The following is a 13,881-nucleotide window of genomic DNA, read 5'->3' on the forward strand; positions in this document are numbered from 1 at the left end:
AGGAGGTCTGGTTAAGAGAACCCAGGACAAGGGAAACGGAGGCTTCCCAGAGGGAGTCCAGAACCTGGCGACCTCTGAACACGGCCTCCAGGTTGCAGAAGCCGCCAGCTTCAAGTCTGCTGTGCGGTTTTATTCAGTGTGTTTTCTGAGAACCCCTCTGTCCCAGTCTCAGTGCCCGCTTCCTGGCTGTTTCCCAGTGAACCCAGGGTGTGTCCTCCCCGTCTACTCTCTGGGTGCCTTTGTGGCAATAAGGTCACAGCTGCAGGGAGAGGCCAGTGCTGCCCTCCGCCCTGATTGGCTGCGGGCTGTTCCCCCAGAGCAGCTGCAGCAACAACATTTACTTTGTACAGTGGCCAAGAGAGAAGGAGAGAGAGGGAGCGAGCGCACACACACACACACACACACACACACACACACACACACACTCACGCACAGCCTACCCCATCCAAAATGTTTCCGACAAAAATCTGGCACTCCTGGTTCTAATCAAAATACTGAACTTTGGAACAAATTAACATTCCGCAGCCTGCAGGGAAGGGGGAACTCAGCCGAGACAACTTCGGCTCACAACCATCACAAAAATAGCTCCTCCTGGGGAAGACACATTCTGCTAACAAGGTCACTTTTGTTTGGCTTCTCCTGCCATCTGGCTGAGTGGCACCAGGGGCTGGCTCTGGGACCAGCTAAATTCTGCAGCGTGGATGGGAGCCGGGTGGCACCGCAGAAGGCTTCTCAGCCTCCTGGCAAGAAAAGTCGGTGCAAAGTTACCTTCAGACACCCCAGAAAGAGCACAGGCAGATGGAGCCCCGGTTTCACCCAGCCCTGCTCTGCTCGGCTCTGCACTGAAGCTTGCAGGAGGTGTCACTCCAGAGACAGCAACAAGCAGGTGGGGCCTGGAGAAGGAGGCGGTGGGATGGGAGAGCTATCTTTACCTCACAGAACATTCCAGAACCCAGTGCTGACTCCCGGGGGGGGGGGGGGCTGGGAGTCTGAGTTACAGGAGGAGGGGGACCAGCGGGGCTTTAGTTTTCTTCTCCTCCTTCTTCTCCTCCTCTCCTTCCTCCCACTCCTCCTCCTGGGACCACGGGGACATTCAGCAACCTGCCTCTCCCCCAGGTCCTCATCTGTAGAATGGAGATCACTTGCCCAGACCCTGAGCAGCTATGGGGAAAGGGGACAAGGAGGGCGAATGTCCTGGCCTAGAGCACCTGGCTGAGGTCCTCTGGAGAGAACGCGCTGGAATCCTGAGCTCTGTGTTCATTCCCAGAGGGCTTGTATGCCGAGGAAGCTTCTGCAGCACTTGACGTGGCCCAGATGGTCTGGCTGGAACTCTCTGGGTGTGAAGGCAGGGCTGGGTCTTGAGCATTGGTACTTTTCCTTTTCCCCCCAAAGATGATGCTTCTTTGATGCCAGTGATTTTGTCTTCTAAAGTAGCTTGAAAAACAATGAATGCAGACACAAAATATTGCTTACAGCTATGAGGAATTTGTGACATACTGAAGCCATCTATCTCCTGGGAGGAATCCAAGGGGTCCCAGAATATCTCCTGGGGACCAAAGGAGGGGAACAAAAATCTTCAATCCCATAGAGGAAGAAACTTCAAATGACCTACTCTCAAGGAAAATATGTTGATAACACATCTTTTTCAGGATTTAATATTTTTTTAAAAAAAAGACAAATGAAGGGACTTTGACTTCCAGGTGAGCTGAATCCAGTCTCCAGGGGGTTTGAAGCAAGGTGGTTCAGGGGCCTGGGATTCTACAGCTGGGGTGGGGGATGACAAGGGAGTTGTAGGGTTTCCCCCAAAGTGGATTGGAAACTTTACCTCCTGGGTGACAGAGTTGGGAGGCGGGGCTTAATGGGAGGTCTGTAGGTCACGAGGACTCCAGGACCCTTGCCAACAGATCAATGCCCATTGTAAAAGGGCTTGGGCTCCTGTTCCATCTCTTGCTGGCTCTCTGTCACCTTATCGTGCCCTACTACCTTCTGCCACAGGAGTATGCAGCACCATGTCCCCCCAGCAGATGCAGGGCCCTCACCTGGGACTTCCTGGCCTCTAGAACTGTAAGAACAAATTTTTATGCTTCTAAATGTCCAGTCTGTGGTGTTCTGTGATAGCAACGCAAGGCAGAGCTCCTCTAGAGATTACCCACCACTTCAAGTACACGCAGTAAGTATATAGGGAGCCTTAGTTATGCCAGGCAATGTGTTCAGGTCTCGGTACACGGCAGAGCAGGAAAGAACTTGAAGTCTCCTTCAGTGTGGATAGAAGAAGTGAGCCAGACGTCTATCACATAGCCACTCAGAGAAGGGAGGGGGGTGGGCCGAGGGCAGAAATTGACATCCTACGTAGGGAAACACAGGCCACTGTAATATCTTGACATAGAAAAGGACAGCAGTGGACCCAGAATGTTCTTATTTAATGGATATAGGTTTTTGTCAGAGGATCAGAAATTCCTCCCCTGCCCACCCCCTCACTTTCTCTCTCTCTCTCTCTCTCTCTCTCTCTCTCTCTCTCTCTCTCTCCCTCTCCCTCCTCTCCCTCTCCCTCTCCCTCTTCCTCTCCCTCTCCCTCTCTCTTTCTGTGCAGAGGACTGAACCTAGCACCTTGCACCTGCTAAGCAAGGACTCTATCCCTGAGCTCCACCCACAACTCGGCTCCTGAGTCTCCTATAGAAAAGATAGTCATTAGGCCGGGCTGTGGCTCAGTGGTAGAGTGTTCGCCTAGCATGTGTGAGGCCCTGGGTCGGATCCTCAGCACCACATAAAAATAAAATAATAAAAAAATAGGTATTGTGTCCAACTACAACAAAAAAAATAAAATATTGAAAAAAAGAAAAAGAAAAGATATTGATAACTTGTCTTGCAACTCAGTGTAAAATAGCACTTTACAGGATGTTGAGGAAACGAGAATCGCCTACATCAGAGAATGAGAAGGACAGGAACTGAAGATGGAGATGGTGGCTGCAGCCTGTGCCAGGCCTCTGGACCCTGCTGTTGGGAAAGCCCTTGCTACACCAGGAAGAAAGGAGACCCCTGCGATAGGGGATCCTGGACAGAGGAGAGCTCAGGGCGCCAGATGACAGGAGAGGCATCGGGGGCTAATGTGGAAGTCCTGGAGGGCAGGATGTCCACAGGGGGAATCTGGGTCACCTGTTTCGGGCTTATGGCAGGGGCTGGTTGTCAGTGCAGGTGACTGGGGCTGCTCACACCTGTGGAATCCACATCTCTGGGAGGCCCTGGGGATTATTTTATGCATGGGAACTCATGGTTCGCAGTAGGCTCTGGACTTCATCCTACAGGCAAAGGGAGGCTATGGAAGGGTCTGGAAGGGAGGATGTGGTGCATCTTGCAGATGTTCTGCCTCTGGGGCTGGGGTTGAGTGGAGGGGGATGATGGGGAAGCCAGAGCAGAAGGCCAGCTGGGTAGACCTGCTCCTTACTCCAGTCCCCAGGGTCTGGCTGCACTCCAGAGAGACAGGCACATTGACCCTGGCTCTCAGGTTGTCCACATCTTGGGCCTCAGATTGCTGGTCGCCTTTTAATGTGCTTGTCACTCACTGTCAGCCTAGCAGTTGGTGGTCCAAGGATTCACCTCCTCTGCCGTCTGTGCACGATGGTCCAGGAGGTGAGAGGTCCTCTGTGCTTCTTCTCCAGGTTGTCTGGCTTCGTGTGTCTGTGATCTGAGCTCTGCTGAGGGTGGGAGTACAATTCCCAGGCTAAGGTCAAGTGCATCCCCAAGGGCTCCTGCTGTGGGCCTGGACAGAGAGGAGCCCAGCGACTCAGCTCTTCCCAGTCAGAGGCTGGGCTCAGCAACTCCCGTCTCAGGCTGGTGCTATCCCAACTGGCCTCCATCTTTCAGGTAAATGACACATTTTTTCAGTCTCTCTGTGTTTTGAACAAGAGGCCGACAGAGAGAGGAGGCTGTGAATTACAATCAGAGTTTCCTGCCGCAGAGCACACAGATGAGCATTGATCTCAGACTCTCTTACTGTCATCATTTACTGAGTGCTGGAAAGACTTGCACATAATTCAGCGGAGGAAAACAGAATTCTGGTCGCCAGCCGCATGTCAACAAAACACCCGGATGATATGGGCGGCTGAAACAGAGAGAAGCAAGCCTCCACCCAGCCCAGCCTCCTCAGGCTCCACAAATACCAAGCTCTTGGCCGAGGCTTGCATTAGTCTCCAGATCAACATTATCGGGGTGTGATTTACATGCAATAAACTACAAAAAAAATCATGATTTGATGCTTTAACAAATGTACATCTCCAAGTAACTATCACCTTGATGGAGGTATGGAATATTTCTGGCACCTACGGAAAGTCCTGCCAGCCCCTAGAAGCCAGTCTCTCATTCACGGGTGACCTGCTAGCTGTCATTGTAGCATTGCATTTTCATGATTTCATATCGTGGAATCATATCGGTGATACCTCTGTGTCTCACTGCTTTTACTGATATTTGAGATCCACCCACATTATTCTGTCTACCCTTTTACTGTTAAGGTCTGTTTCACAGTTTGTTTATCCATTAGCCTGTGGATGGACATTTGTTTCCAAGGTTTTCATGTGATAACTTGAGCTGTTATACATATTAGTGTACAAGTCTTTGTGTGGAGATATGTTTTCCTTTCTCTTGGGTAAATATCTAAGAGTAGCTGGGTTGTCTGGTAGGCATTTTTTTTTTAGAAACTGCCAGATGTTTTTCTGGAGTGGATGCACTATGTTTGCATTCCCACCAATAATATGCAAGAGTTCCAGTTGCTCCACATCCAGGATGGTAAGTGGGATCGTGAGTCTTTCTGATTTTAGCTATTCAAATGGGCGTGCGGTGGTACCTCATATGGTTATTACTTGCATTTCCTTGATAACTGGTTTAGTTTGGGTCTGGAACTGAAGGCCCATGTGCTGTGGCTTGGTCCCTATGCCTTGGTTCTATGGGAAGAAAATTTAAGAGGTGGGTCCTAGTCAGAGATAGGTCATTGGAGGTCAATAGAGGTGTGCCTTCAAATGGAATCATGGGACCCTGGTCTCTTTCTGCCAACCGATCAGGGACTGGAACTTCCAAAACTATGAGAATAAACCTTTCCTCTTTTTTTAAGTTGATTAATTCAACTTTTTTGTTGCAGTAACAGGAAACTGGCTAACACAATGGCTATTTTTTGGCATATTTTCATGTGCTTTTAAGAATTCATATGTTTTCTTTTAGGAGTGTCTTTTATATTTTTTATCCATTAAAATTAGGTTGTTTGACTTATGATTCAGGTGTAGAAGTTATTTAAGATTCTGCTATAAACACTTAGGCACATGTATTTTTTCCAAGTTGTGGTTTTTGTTTTAATTTTTTTAACTATGTCATTCATGAAACCAAGTTTTATGTTATGATAAAGTCCCACTTATCAACTTTTTATTTTATGATCTGTGTCTTTTAAGTCTTATTCTAGAAATTTTTGCCTACCCAATATCAGAAATTTTCTCCTATGTTTTCTTCTAGAAGTGTTATAGTTTTAGCTTTCATGTGTAAGTCTATGATCCACTTCAGGGTAATTTTGTGCATGGTATATGGCAAGATTTGATGTTTACTTTTTCCCACATAGATACTCGGTTATACCACCACTCTTTGTTAAGAAACTTTCTTTCCTCATTGAATTACCTCAATACTTTTGACAAAAATAAATTGGCCATCTGCCTGAGGGTATATTTCTGAACTCTTTTTCATATCCCATGGATCTTTCTTTCAATCAATTTTTGGGATCTATTTAATTTTTTTCTATCTATCTTTTCAACCACTACCACACTGTCAGGTAAGTTCTCCAACTTTGTCCTTTTTAAAAACAAACAACAAAAAAAAAAACTGTCTTGTCAATTTAGGCATTGCCTTTTCACATAAATTTTAGAATCAGCTTTTCAATGTCTACAAAACACCTTGCTGGGATTTTGGTTGGGATCCTGTGGAACATATTCTATGGATATATTTGGGGAGAATCAACATCTTAACTACTGTGTAAGTCAGCTTTTCTTTACTGTGACCAAATACTTGGCCAGAACAACTGACTACAGGAAAAGTTTACTTTGGCTCATGGTTTCAGGTAACTCCAGTTCTCTGGGAGCTCAGTGAGGCAGAACATCATGGTGGGAGGGAGTGGCAAAGGAAAGCATCTCACCTCAGGGTATCTGGAAAGCACAGTGAGAATGTGGAAGGAACCAGAGACAAACTATGTAACCCTCAAGGCATGTCCCCGGTGACTCACTTCCTCCAGTCACACCCCACCTGCCTACAGTCCCCACCCAGTGATCCATTCAAATGGATGAATCCAATTATCAAGTTACAGCTCTTGTAATCTGAGTATTCACCTCCAGCATTAACACAGAAGCTTTGGGGGGACACCTCATATCCAAGCCATACAATTTAATTCCTCCCAACCATGAACATGGTATACCACATCATTCATTTTGTTTAGGTTGGCGATATCTTGGTTGAGTTTTTGTTTTGATGACCTGTCTATTGGTGGCAAGGGTGTATTGAAATCTCCCAGGATTATTGTGTTAGGGTCTATGTGGAATTTAAGGTTGTGAAGTATTTTTTTTTCCATGTAATTGGGCATGTTGACATTTGGGACTTCAATGTTTCCTATGGTTATACATTCTTGTTGGATTTTTTTCCCCTGACTATTATGTAATGTTCTTCTTTTTCTCTTCTGATTAATATTTGCTTGAAATCTACTTTGCCAGATATGAGAATAGCTAGTCCTATTTGTTTTCTTGGACCATATCCCTGGAATATTTTTTGCAACCCTTTTATTTTCAGCCTGTGGGTGTCTTTGCCCATAAGATGGGTCTCTTGTAAACAGCATATAGTTGGACTTCATTTTTTGATCCATTCAGTCAATCTGTGTCTTTTAATTGGGAACTTGAGACCATGAACATTCAGTGTTAGCATGGATATGTGTTTGTGGTTTCCTGCCATTTTGGTTTTTTGCTGTATTTTACCCTTAGTTCTCATTTAGTGGCTTATTCTCTATTAAACATCCTCTGTTTTTGAGCTTTGGGCATTGTTTTTCATTCCCCTGTAAAGTTTATCTTTGAGTATTATTTGTTGTGCTGGTTTGTTGCTCATAATTCTTTTAGTTTCTTCTTGTTGTGGAATATTTTTATCTCCCCTCAAATTTGAAGCTGAATTTTGCTGGATATAGTGACCTTGGCTGACAGTTGTCTTCTTTTAGGGTTTGGAATATCTCATTCCAAGTATCCCTTGATTTTAGGATATGAGTAGAGAAATGACATGTGAGCCTTGTTGGTTTGTCTCTAAATGTGACCTATTGCCTTTCTTTTGTGGCTTTTAATATTCTTTCCTTGTTTTCTGTATTAGGCATTTTGATTATGATAGATCTTGGCAAGCTTCTAATTTGGCTGGGTCTATTTGGGTTTCTGTAAGACTCTTGTACGTGGATGTCTACCTCATTTCTTGTATGAGGTAGACATCCATATACAAGAGTCTTACAGAAAGTTTTCTATAAGTATTTCTGTAAGTATTTCATTGAAAATATTTTTGAGAAGTTTTCTCTAAGTATTTCATTGAAAATATTTTTTTATGCTTTTAGTTTGTATGTCCATGTTCTCTTCTATTCTGGTGATTCTCAGGTTTGATCTTTTAAAGTTGTCCCAGAGTTCTTGTATAGTCTGGTAATGTTTTATATTTTCCCTTTACTGCCTTCTGTGTATTTAAGATCATATAACCTGTCTTCTGTGCCTAAAGTTCTGTCTTCAAGGGCTGAGGTTCTATTTTCTATACCATCTAGTCTGTTATTGATGCCTTCAAGTATAATTTGATTGATCTTGTCTTTCAAGATCAGTTGAAGTGGATTCCTTACCCATTTTCCTTAGAGCATAGTTTTCAGTTGCTAAAATGTCCTAGATTGATCTGGATTGAGACTCTTTATGGGTGTGGTGTCCACAGCCTTTGTGTCATTTCTCTCTGTTTTTGCTATAGAAATGAATGTCCTTAGGTGGGACTTGAGGGTCCATCTCCTGCTGTTTCTTCTTGGAGCCTGGACATTAGTTTGGATTATTGTGCCTTCTATTCTTTGTATTAAGGTATAGCTGAAGATTGAATGTTATTGATTTGTGTGGGGGGCGAGGAGTGCTGTCTTTTGGCTGAGTTTAATTCAGCAGCAGAGTTTCTTCCCTGTGAATTTGTAGCATCCCTGTGGGTCTCCAGTATCTCACAGAATAGATGGAAACAAGCAATAGCAACAACCAATGCAAACAATATACAGCATTAAACAAACCAAATACCTGGTTCCTTCTATGACATCCACACTGTTAGTTGTCACAAAAACCCAGAAATGCTATAGTCAGCAATTGCCATCAGCACAAAAAATAAGGGACCATGAACCATGTCTGGTATTAAGTCAAACAACAGGTGTCAACTATGGCATCCATAGCAGTAATAATCACAATAGCATTAATGATGGGAGCAGGCATTATATAAATCAGTTAGTGCTAAAATATTATTAGAATTCAGTTAATTAAGAGAAAAGAAAATGTGACAGGAATATAGGAAAAAAGTGTACAGAGAATGCAGAAGAGATGTAGGATGTGATGGTTATAAGGAAGGAGGAAAAAAAATAGAAGTAACAAAATAAAGGGAAATCAAGAAAGAGAACAATGGAATTTGATTGCTACGAGAATAGACAGAAAGAGAAATAGACAAATGAAAAAATAATACAAAACCAAACCAAAGTATACTAATCAAAAACCCTAACCCTCAAAAGGCGAGGAAAAGTAGCTACATTTTAAAAAATGCTACAAATGAGAAACAAAAGGAACAAATATATATGTGTAGATGTATGAACCAATCAGCACACACACACACACACACAACCCCCCCACACACAAACACACACAAAAAAAAGAAAAAAAGGGAATAAAAAATAACAAGAAAAGAAAAAAACAGATTTTTAATTGAAAATTAAGCACTCATTCCCCTGAGATGGCCAAAACACTCAATGCGAAGGTATTTATTTTCACTGTCTGTGTGTCTTTCTTGCCATTTCTTGCCGCAGTCTGGCTGGGCACAAATCACGAGCCACTGAAGCAGGAACAAACTTTATTTCTGAACTCCACCAGCACACTCCACACACACTCCCGGAAACTCCGCCGAACGCCACCCGGATCCTCCAGGAACCAGCAACCGGAAATATCCCCTCGGGCACTTCCCCAACCAATGGGAACTCTCTGGGAATCCCCGCGAGAGCTCAAGCAGAACTCAACGGGAACTCCGCCAGAACTCAAAGTCATCATCTTAATGGCTCGCTGGCGTCACCTCTCAACCACTGCTTCTGGCAAAAATGCCATGCGTCATCCCGACTCGGCTGTGGACCTCAACAATTTCTTCTTGAGCCTTGTCCTGAGTGTGAGAGTAAGGGCAGAGGGTTGTTGAACTCTTCCTCTTTCTGTGTTGCTCACCAAGTTTTCAATTGGAGTTTATAACTTCTCAGCTTCCCTTCTCCCCAGTACGAGGAAGGATGGCATGGGAAGTGCTGTCCGCTGGAATTCCGTCTGCACAGACCAGGCCTGTGAGCTCCAGGGGTGGGGCCGCTGTGGGTTCTGTGAGGGGAGCTCCTGAAGGTGGGGCCTAGTCTAATCAGCGGGCAGCAGCTGTGGAGAAATTAGGTCAACACACCCCTGGGGGCTGGCAATCGCCAATCCTGGCGGAGAGTCTGGATCTCAGGAGTCTTCCTAGGATTCTGCTCATGGGATGAGGGAGCCAACCCTTGACCCCTGTCTTGCTCATGAACACAGGCTGTCCAGGATTCCTGGGCTCAGTTCCTGGGGGTATTCACTCCCACCTGCTCACATTCCCACCAGCTTCAGCTGGTCACATGAGCCCCCAGACTTAAAGGGGGAAGCCAGCAGGGCTCCCCTTCCTGTCTCTGATTTGACTCCCCCTAGGTAGAATATTCTCTATTCCTGTTGTGCTCTTGTTTTTCTAGGAACACCCAGATCACGCCTGCCAGGACAGTATAGCACTATCTGCTCAGATCTCTGGGCTCTGCACCAGCCGCTGCAGCATGGCCACCTCAAGATGGCTCCATCTCGACTTCCCATGGCCAGTTGGGAAACATGAGTGCTTTTTATGCACCAGTGCACCGTGCATGCAACTCTGGATGCACTAAGGTGGGCTGCTTTTCTGATCTCGGGATTTCTCTGCACCGTCCTTCTCTCTGTGCCCAACCCCTGCTGCTGCTGCTGCTGCTACCAGCTTGGCTCCAATGTTGGCTTTCTTCTTGGTTTAATGTACCCAAATGTCTGAGTCTCTAAGACATTGTGACTGTCCCATATTGAGTTTCAGTGAAATCCCTCTCTCACCCACTCTGCAGAGAAGCAGTATTCCCACTCCTTGAATCCTGGGTCAGGGAGTCACAGGGAACGTGGCCCCCCTCTAGCCCATCTTCTGGAATCTCCATCTTAGCTTTCCACTTTGGGAATTTTATCCTTAGGAGCTCCTTTGAATGAATAAGCATTTGAGGGTCATATTTAAATGTCTTCCTATGTGGAATTCCCTTTTTTGATTGACAGCACTATGGGTAACGTATGAAATAAGAATAGTGTTTTAATGTCAAGGCAGTATAACTCGGTTTCCTTTTTCTGTCTTTGAGGGGCTGCTGGGGTTGAAGTGCCCGGGCTTTCTACCCTTGGCACTGTTGACCCTCTAGGCTGAATTAGTCTTCACTGCGGTGGCTGGGGTTGGGGGTGGGTGGGGGACGGTGATCTGTGCATGGCAAGGTGTCAAACAGCACCCCAACCTAATGGACGCCAGTAGCACCCACTTGCCCCATTGTGACATCACAAAATGTTTCCAGACATTGCCCCCAAGGGGTCAAGTCACCCCAGTTGAGAACAACTATAGAATAACATAAATGGGTTGGAAATCTAAAATTGTAAAAATCACCTACATTTTCTCTTGATTTCACTTTCCTCTCAATTCTTCCCATGTCTTATCAGGCTGCCCTGCACTGAGACCCCCGGCACTATGCGCCCATTACGTGACTTGGCTTTTCTCGGCTCCCTGTGCACCTGAGACCTGAGGGTGGTCTTGTTGATGAAGAGGGGAAATATTAAGGTCCCCGTTTGTTACAAAGACTTGCATATCTGAGGAACCAGACCAGTGCTTCGACGTGCACAGCCACGTGAACTTCACCCTCGGTCCCAGAAATTGCTAAAGCCCTTGCTGGGCTCCTTCCTTGCCCTGAAGGAATGCGTTGAGGTTTTGGAAGAAAGATCTAAAAACCTGGGCTGCATGTCATCAAGGGGAAAGTTCAAATCAGCACTGCAGAAGGGCAGATGGGAAGGGACTCAGGCAGTCCCCAGAGTTGTTTAGAAGATGTGGTTTCTGCAGGGGTCTCCAGGCTGGGCCTGGGCAGAGGGAAGGGGCTGTCATTTACAGACAGATCAGTGTCGTCGTTTCTGATCTGTGGCTGGGACAGTGGGAGGCAGTGGCCTTGGCTGTGCCTGCTTCCCACAACTCTTTGGTTTCAGTCTGAAAACTTCAGTGTTGGCTGGTGTGGGAAGCTCCCCTGGGATGGCTAGCCAAGTCCCTGAGGGATCAGGAGACGTGGGTCTGAGTAGAGACCTACCTTGGGGCTAGGGATATTTACTGAACCAGGATGCTGTTCCTCTTGTGCTTTTTAAAATTTTGAGATCAAATTCACCTAACATAGAAGTATCCTTTTGAAAGTATAGTATTCACTGGCATTTAATACATTCCCAATGTGGCACAACCGTCACCCCAACTAGTTCCAAAAAGTTTTTATACCCCAGACAGGGAGCCCCTGCCATAAGCATCAGTCCTCCTTCCCTCTCTGTGACTCCCTGGCCTCCACCCACCTGTGCTCTGTCTCTGTGAACTTTCCTATTCTGGACATTTCCTACAGGTGGAGTCATATCATATGGGTTTTTGTGACTAGCTTCTCTCATTTAGCACAGTCCCTTCCAGGTTCCTCCACATCATGTCATGTCTCAGCATTGGTCCTTCTCATGGCCTGGTGATGTTCCAGTGTATGGACAGATTACATTTGGTTTATCAATTCATCCGTTGGTGACCATTTGGGTTGTTTCTGTCTTTTGTTTATTGAGAATATTGCCTTTGGGGGGGGTAATGGAGATTAAACTCAGGGGTGCTCTGTTACTGAGCTACAATCCTAGCCCTTTTATTTATTTATTTATTTTTTGAGACAGGGTCTTACTAAGTTACCCAGGCTGGGCTCCAACATGCAATCCTCCTGCTTCAGCCTCCTGAGTGAGTAGCTACGATTACTATCATGCACCCTGATACCTGGATTCCCAAAAGCTCTTGCAGTCTGTAGCCCTCAGCATCATATCCTAACTCCTTAGAATGTTGCTTATTGTGAGGCCCCTTCTGTGTCCTTCACCTGATACATACACGTCTTAATGGCCTCACCACTCAGAACAACCCACTGTACCTGGAATTCAACTAAATGTGCTCCAGCTCGTGTCTTTGTGCAGGTGAGTCCTGGCTTGGAATGCTTTCTTTGTCCCTTCTTTACCTTGTGTCCTGGTCTGTTTTCTGCTGCTATAACACAACACCACAGACCAAGCAGTTTCAAAAAAAAAAAAAAAGAAAAGAAAAGAAAGAAAGAAAGAAAAAGAAAAGAAAAAAAGAAATCTATTTCCCACAGTTCTGGAGGCCAGAAAGTCCAATACCGAGGGGCTGGTACCTGGTAAAGACCTTCTTTCTGGTCATTCCATGAGAGCAGGGGAGCTTATGTCAGCTCTGGTCTCTCCTTCTCTCCTAATTAACCCTTTAATGCCATCCTAGGGGTCCCCTTCTTAGGATCTCATCTGGTCTTAATTGCCACCCAACAGCCTCGTCTCCAAATACCATCGGGCACATAAATTTAGGGAGAAGTTTCCAGCACATGATCTTTGGGGACAGGGTCCACCATAGCACCTGGCTACCTTTTACTTGTCCTTGAAGATTGGGATGGAGTGTCAGACCTACCTGCGGGTCTGGAACACAAAACAGCTCACTTCTGATAAGAAAAAAAAGAACCCCAGTGAACAAAGAGGCTGGATTAAATTTCTAGGGGGCACGAAATTGGATATGATTATTATTTGCCTTGCTTATTCAATTACTAGAAGTTATTTATGTTAAATAACTGTAGGGCCTTTTGGGTTCCCAAGAATTGAAAATGCATGAAAGCAGGTATATTGCCTAAGGAAACCAGACCCATTCTTTTTTCTTGAGCCTATTAGACTGAGCCTTTAAAAAAAAAAAGAAAAGTTTATTGAGATATTATTCACATACCATATAATTAGCCATTTAAAGTATCCAGTTCCGTGGTTTTTAGTATATTCATGAAGGGGTGCGACTATGACCCAAAGAATCCCGTATCTGTTGCCAGAAACTTCCTTTCCCATCCCTCCTCCCCACCCCTGCCTGTGTATCCAGTTCTCTGCTTTCCTGGACTGAATCTTGAGGACGCTGAGCCTGAGGCGCCCCTCCCTCCTTCCCCGCCCTCCCTGCCTTGGACGTGGGCTTTGGACATCTGTGTCAATGAGGAGGTTTTTCCAGGCAGAGTTTGAGAGTGTATTAGTCTGTTTTCTGTTGCTAATAACAATACCACAGGCTGAGTGAGTTATAATGAAAAGAGGTTTATTTTGGCTCATGATTCTGGTCTCAGACTGTGGGGCTGCATCTGGAGATGACCTTCCTGCTGGCCCAGTGCCAAGAGAGTGCAGGGCGTCTTTTGGCACAAGGAAGGGATGTGTGTGTGCTTGTGGGCAGTCCTGTGTGTGTCTTTTGGTCTCTCTCTCTTCTTATAAAGCCATCAGCAACCCTACCCGGTGGACCCACCCC

General features: G+C 45.6%; 1 long non-coding RNA gene across 3 annotated transcripts; it reads left to right on the forward strand.

Moving 5' to 3' along the window:
• The first annotated feature begins 411 nt into the window (after positions 1-411).
• LOC113180901 (uncharacterized) lies at positions 412-12,205 on the forward strand. 3 transcript variants are annotated; one of them, XR_013343345.1, is made up of 8 exons: positions 419-886; positions 1,117-1,700; positions 1,996-2,170; positions 2,895-3,861; positions 3,956-4,296; positions 9,065-9,420; positions 9,995-10,178; positions 11,007-12,205. It is a non-coding gene; the product is annotated as an uncharacterized LOC113180901 (long non-coding RNA). The 3 variants fall into 3 exon arrangements; XR_013343346.1 differs by having other exon boundaries at positions 425-886; positions 3,657-3,861; XR_013343344.1 differs by having other exon boundaries at positions 412-886; positions 1,996-3,861.
• The last annotated feature ends 1,676 nt before the right edge of the window (positions 12,206-13,881 follow it).

This window comes from Urocitellus parryii, chromosome 3 (genome assembly GCF_045843805.1).
Source record: "Urocitellus parryii isolate mUroPar1 chromosome 3, mUroPar1.hap1, whole genome shotgun sequence".
NCBI lineage: Eukaryota > Metazoa > Chordata > Mammalia > Rodentia > Sciuridae > Urocitellus > Urocitellus parryii.